The 7,323-nt window shown below is 29.7% G+C and overlaps 2 non-coding genes across 2 annotated transcripts; one reads left to right on the top strand and one right to left on the bottom strand.

Moving 5' to 3' along the window:
• Positions 1 to 6,446: 6,446 nt before the first annotated feature.
• Positions 6,447 to 6,597, bottom strand: LOC122273155 (U12 minor spliceosomal RNA). Its single transcript, XR_006227524.1, has one exon. It is a non-coding gene; the product is annotated as a U12 minor spliceosomal RNA (small nuclear RNA).
• Positions 6,598 to 6,934: 337 nt separating this feature from the next.
• TRNASTOP-UCA (transfer RNA opal suppressor (anticodon UCA)) lies at positions 6,935 to 7,021 on the top strand. Its single transcript has one exon. It is a non-coding gene; the product is annotated as a tRNA-Sec (tRNA).
• The last annotated feature ends 302 nt before the right edge of the window (positions 7,022 to 7,323 follow it).

Here is a 7,323-nt window from a genome sequence, read left to right on the forward strand (position 1 = left end):
TTAGCTAAATAAGAAACATATTAGCAAAATAAATTATCAAATATTGCTTCACTAATATTCTGCATTTTAAAGCGTGAAAATTCAATGCATAAATAAACGCGAAATATAAAAAAATTCAATGCATTCAATACAAACACTTAAACGTTTTTTAGACGTTTAGGTAGCTCCCAGTAGAAAAATATCAATTCAACAGCGGCCTTTTAAAGCATTCTCACTTCAATTAATTAATTAATTCCTAATTGAGTTTAAATTAAATATTGTCATGTTTTTAGTGCATGAATCTGAATTGAACAACCTGATAATGCTCACTCTGGTTATTGTTATCTGGTTGCTCACTACGTGCTCTTGCGCGCCGAATCCAATCAATTAAAAATGAAAATTGTTGCCAGCGCGAGAAAAGAAATATCATCGGTTTTATTGATACATACATACGTACGTATTAGCGTTTTATATAATATAGATAGAAGATTGCTATTGGCAACTTATAACAGTCATAAGGTTGAAACCGATATTTAAACTGCAGCTTATTCAAAAGATATTGCAAATAGTAAGACTGAGTTATTAAAAATAATATCTTAAAAAACTTGCTTTATTGACTTTTTCAAATCTATATAAACAGTACAATGTAATTTTTCTTTATATAACTGTCGTTGAACAGCCGACCCAATTTGGGGTTTATTACGACTAATGTTCGTCTCCTACATCACTACTAATGTTACGACTATTAATGTACTTAATTTTGAACCTAGTAGAACTCCTGCATCAAGTATTGTGAGAAATCTGCTTTCTTAAAGGACTTTGTAATGGAACTAACCAGCATTTGGGTTATATGGCGAGTAAAACCATGAACACCTCTTTCGGTTAGCCTGATGGTAAAAAGGCTCAAACCATGATCCACCTACCACAGAGGATATTTTACGTCAGCACTATGGTCAGTGCGAGTCGGGTGCAGAATTTGTATCAACCAGCCATCGCTAGGATTCGAACCCAGTTCACCTCATTGGTAAACGAAAGCTCTATCCGCTGAACCACCACGGCTCATTATAAACCCTTTGTTTGTGAATTAAAATCATTAGGTCAACCAGAAAACTCTCTTCCCAAAAGGATGCGCCCAATTAAACCAGGAAGCATTGTATTGATGACTTCAAACGACTTTTAATTGGCAAATATGCTCTTCTTAAAACTATACTAGATTACTAGGTATACTATAATTTTAGTGAATATTTCCTAAAGCAAGTTTGACCTCAGAAGTGATGACATGATAGTGATAATGCTCTATAACAGTGGTTACCAACTGGCGGCTCGCGGGCAGCATCCGGCCCTCAAAGTCTTTTTTTTTTTTTTTTTTTTGGCCCCCGAACTGAAATATATTAGTTTTCATTTTTTTGCGGACAATTTTCGTAAAAAATCTATAAGGGTTTAAAACACTTTTCTCGTTAGAAAAAAAACCTAATTTTTTCATTTCTGAGAAATTTAACATACCAACGGTGCCAAAAAATTTATTTCTCAGGTTTTGCATCCAAGAAAATATTTATTAAAATATAAAAATAATCGTGTATGTTGATCTTTTTTATTTTTATTTATTTATTTATTTATATTGTGAATTTATTTTTTTTTTTTTTGGATTTCGTGAATATAATTTATTATGTGTCTATCAGAAATTTTCTCGAAGAAATTCTCTCTTTTAACTTTTTGAAACTACTCATTTTGGACGAAATTATTTACATTTGAGAATCTTAAAAAGCATAATAAAGGGAATGAATGTCATGTTTTTTCTAAATTCCTTTAAATTGAATATCGCGTGAGCGGAAGAAAAAAATTAATTTCAGGTGCTTGATAATTTTTTTTGTTGTTGCTATAATTCCTAATAAGTTGAAGAAAAAAATGTTAATATATCACAGAATTAAATTTAAAAGAAAAAAAAATCTTGTAACTAAGTTTCTGATTAAGAGAAGATTCAAAATGATACGTAACAAGTATTATTTGTAATGCTTGTTATTTTGCATTTTAATATTAAAAAACTTTGATAAAAATCTGACAGTAATATTTAATGTTCCTTCAAACATAAATGAGTCCTAAATAAAATTTTGATAAAGTTGCTGCCCGTTATTTGACAGATGTTTTTAATAGCGGCCTCCAGCCTCATGTAAGTTGGAAACCCCTGCTCTATAAAATAGCGTACGAAAAATATTTTAATTTCCGTCATACAAATTACAATGATGAATAAAAGCTCTGAACTGGTAATTTTTACCTGCGTTTAAAGATATAAGAAAAGTCTTTATCGATTAGAATTGATATGAAAAGTAACGCCTACTTTCAACTTTCGCGGAAAAACTGAAGAATTGACTGGGAAAAAATGTTTGCTATTGCAATCATACTTCAATTGAATATCTGGTAGTAAGAATGTTATATATATATATATATATATATATATATATATATATATATAAATACTAGAAAACACGAAGAAAGTTAAGAAAAACAATAAGTTTCATTTATTGCGCTTAAGCATATAATCGCTTCCGGATATAATCGTGTGGGCTGATGGAAAGATTATATCTTTTGTTCCGGCTTTTTAAATAATATTTCATCCCTTTTTTTCTTCTTTTTTTTTTAACTGTTGTTTGTTATTTTTTAACTTATTATTTCCCCCTTTTTTTCATATATTTTTAATTTCTCTTTGTTTTATTCTTCAAACTTTATATATATATATATATATATATATATATATATACAGTCGTGGCCAAAAGTGTGGACACTTTTTGAAAGTTTCATGTTTTTCAAATTTGTGTGCTTGTAGAATACATTAATTTTCACTTAAATATAAACGTTTATATGTCAAATTGAAGGTAATTTAATATAGAATTTAATAATAAATACAGTATTACAATATCTGTATTACAAAAAAAGTTATGCAAATATAAGTAAGATCTATCTTAGATTTGCATTTTTTTAAAGTGATACTTACCCAATCAATACTTAGTAGGATAACCCTTATTTTTTAAGACAGCTTCACAGCGTCTTTTCATCGAGTGAACGAGTGTTTGGAGTTCATCTTTCGTAAACACATGGTGCCAAGAATCAATTATAGCTTCACTTAGTTGTCTTTTATTGGATGGACGTTTTTTTCGTACAAGAATTTTCAAACGTCGCCACAAATTTTCAATTGGATTGAGATCAGGGCTGTTTCCTGGCCATGGTAATATATCTATGCCTTTATTTTGAAAGCATGCTTTGCATACTTTTGCTGTGTGGCATGGAGCTGAATCCTGCTGAAAAATAAATGGTGCGCTGTTGGGGAAAAGATCTCTGATGGAAGGTATCAATTTTGGTTTCAGGACAGTTTCGATGTATTTTTTGGCACTCAGGATGCCAAATCAGGCCGAAAAAAATGCACCAGTGCTACTACCGATAGAAAAATTAAATGGATATGCCTTCAAGATAGAAAAATATCATCAGAAGCCATTAGATGTGAAATGAATGCAGCTGGTATTGCAGTAAGTTCAAGAACAATAAGAAGAAGGTTATCAGGATTTGGACTACAAGCTAGAATTCAAAGGAAAAAACCATATTTAAATCAAAAGCAACGCGAAAAACGAGTTAAGTTGGCAAAAGAACACATTAAATGGTCAAAAAATCAATGGAAGCAAGTAATCTGGAGTGATGAGAGTAAAATATCGCTCTTTGGAAGAAATGGTAGAAAATACGTGAGATGTAGAGTAGGTGAAGCGCTTCATCCTGATTGCATTGAAGCAACTGAAAAAAATCCAACAATTGTCATGATTTGGGCATGTATGTCTGCAGATGGTGTGGGCCGAATTCAAGTGATTGATGGCATCTTAATGCCAAAAAATACATCGAAACTGCCCTGAAACCAAAATTGATACCTTCCATCAGGGATCTCTTCTCTAACAATTCACCATTTATTTTCCAGCAGGATACAGCTCTATGCCACACAGCAAAAGTATGCAAAGCATGGTTTCAAAATAAAGCCATAGATATATTACCATGGCCAGGAAACAGCTCTGATCTCAATCCAATTGAAAATTTGTTGCGACGTTTGAAAATTCTTGTACGAAAAAAACGTTTATCCAATAAAAGACAACTTATTGAAGCTATAATTGATTCTTGGTACTATGTGATTACGAAAGATGAACTCCAAACACTCGTTCACTCGATGAAAAGACGCTGTGAAGCTGTCTTAAGAAATAAGGGTTATCCTACTAAGTATTGATTGTGTAACTATCACAAAGCAAATCTATCAAAATGCAAATCTAAGATAGATCTGACTATTTGTTGCATAACTTTTTTTGTGATACAGATATTGTAATACTGTATTTATTATTAAATTCTACATTAAATTACCTTCAATTTGATATATAAACGTTTGTATTTAAGTGAAAATTAATGTATTCTACAAGCACACAAAGTTGAAAAACATGAAACTTTCAAAAAGTGTCCACACTTTTGGCCACCACTGTATATATATATATATATATATATATATATATATATATATATAGAGAGAGAGAGAGAGAGAGAGAGAAAGAGTGTTTTAAAATATAGAGGAAACAGGGAAAAAATAACTGAATAATGATAATATGAGAATATAAATTATTAAAATAAAATAACATTTGAAATAAAATTTAAAAAAATTTAAATGGAAAACAGGAAAAAAAAAAGATCCATTTTCTTCATCAGCTCACACGATTATATCAGCAAAAAGGAGTGCTTTCTAAATATGGTATCAATATAGCCAAAGCAAAATATTACTATACAATAATGTGAGGAACACTCAAAAAAGTTATGAAACAAAATAAAACAATATAAAGTAATAAATATCGCGTAAAAAGCAGAAAATAAAAAGTAAAGAAAAAACAGAACAAAACGAAACCTTTAAAGCAAGCAGCGAATTCAAATGAATTCACATGGTTAACTTTCTCCCCTTGCCATCCGGCCAACCGTAGGAAGTTTTCGTGGTTTCCTTCTCCATGTTACTCAAATATGGGTTAGTTTCATCGAAAAAAGTTCTCCTCGAAGGCTAGTTCCTAATGCTGGATCCAGGAGTTCCCTTGTCTTCTGGGTTGGGTTCAAATTTACAAAGCTTCGGATTGGAACATTGGTAGTCGTAAACTCAGAATTGGATCGACTGTTTAGCACCGGTAGCAAAATATAATATATATAAAAAAAAATAATAACATGAACCTATTTCAATGAGCCTGCATTTGCGTAGGCTTATTTTAAGTAACCTGAATTTGGTTATGTTTATTATATGGATCATTATTATCTCATTATTACTGGCTTAAAATAAATTTGGCTAAATAGATATTAAATAACACATTTTCTACTTATCCAAAACATAAGTAGACTCATTGTAATCAACCTAAAAATGATCATGTTGATGTAAAAACACTGGAGATTCCTTTTTTCCAAATAGCTTGGTGATTTGCAAAGAGTTAGATTTTCAAATTGGACTATGATGTGCATAATAAAATTTCTTCAAACCATTTTGTTGGCTAAATCTATGAAACGACTTTATCGGAAACCGTTATATTTTTCTTTAATCAGTTTCTGGGCTAAGAAAAAACAGGCGATATTCTTTTTTCAAAAAAATTTATTTCTTAAAGTGCTGTTTTGTACTGTTTTCTTCATGTTTAAATAAATTTCAATCGAAGCGAACTTATTTGAACGAGAATTTACAAAACTTATTTGAAAGAGATTTTGCAAAACTTTTCCATTAAAATCCTGAGACAGATTGGAAAAAAAAAAGAAAAAAAAAGACATATGCTGCGTTCTCTGTGATTTTGTTATTCTTTAAGAAGAAGAAAATTGTTTAAAGGAATTTTCTATTTAAACCTTTTCTGAGAAAGGAATTATTATTATTACTTTAAAAAATTCAAAGGAATTATTATTATTACTCAAAAAAATAATAATTACTTTATATTTAATATTTCAGCTTCGTATGACTTTTTAAATGTTATTATTGCCCAGTATAATTTGGAGATAGAATCTAATTTTGAAAGAAAAAAAACTTCAAAATTTAAGCGTACACGCAACCTTAAATTGAGTAGAATAATTTTTTCCAATTCGAAGAAAAAAGAGTGTTAAAGAAAATTGAAATGAACACTCAATCTTAAATTTTGTAGAATAAAACATTTTAGTTGGAAAAAAAGTCCTAAAAAAACTTCATAATATTAAATTTAGTAAAATGAACTACTTTAGTTTGAAAATTTTTTTTAAACTTCTTTAAGAAAATTTAAATGCTCAAACCATAATATAATTTTGTCTAATCTGAAAAGAAAATTTTCAAATGTATTCTAGTTACTTATTTATTAATTTCGGGAAAATTATTCGAATTGCATTTAAAAACAATAAAATGTAACCAGTCACCCATTGGTAAGAGAGGAGTATTATTTAAAGCTAGAATAATTCTACTTTTTAATTTTAGGGCAGATCACAACAACCCAGCAACCTACGAAAGTAGGTAGGTCACACGGGGACGACCTGAGCCCTTCCAAAAATTACGACCAAGTAATGCTTGGCTGTGCCAAGCGTTACCAAGGCACGTTATTTTCCTTACTCATTAGTTTAAGGCACGATTAATCAGACTGAGAAGAAAAATAATGATATATTTTATTAGATATTTAAACTGGTGTAAAATTATCGTAATTTATTTTTAAAGCTAAGAAGTATTTTTTTTACATTTAAAGTTACGCTTTTACATTTTTCTTAGTTTCTGAAAAGGCGGAAGGACAAATAGCATCTTAATTACAATCTTTTTTATTCAATATTGATATCTTCTCTCTTTTCTAAGGAAATGTGAACTACCACGAAGAGGAAATTTAATTCGAAAATTTATTGAAAATAAACTACCACTTTATAAAAATTAAAAAGTATTGATAGTATATATATTAGAATTTCAATGAGTTGTATTGCCCAGATGAACATCGGTGGTCCGGTGTGCGGGCTTCAAACCCGTAGCTGATGAGAGTCAGAGTGGTTCAATTCCACCTTCTGGGCGTAACCTGCAACTCTCTGCTCTTCTGAAAATATGATAAACATTTGAAACATTTTGTTTAGTTATATTTTATTTTAAACTCATTTCAGATAAAAAGATTTGTAAATACAACATAATTTCAAACATATTTATTTATCCATTGATATTATTCGTTCTATTAAAGATTGTAATTGCGTTTTATAGAAACAGATTTTTACTTTTGCTCTATTAACAATCTTTCTATCAATACTCGGATTTTGAAAAGTTAATATTTTCGGTTTAAATTAATGATTATATGTTCGCCAGATATATTAATTATTTTAATT

The sequence above is a fragment of the Parasteatoda tepidariorum genome, chromosome 5 (assembly GCF_982258835.1).
Source record: "Parasteatoda tepidariorum strain Cologne lab strain chromosome 5, Ptep-v5.0, whole genome shotgun sequence".
Lineage (NCBI taxonomy): Eukaryota > Metazoa > Arthropoda > Arachnida > Araneae > Theridiidae > Parasteatoda > Parasteatoda tepidariorum.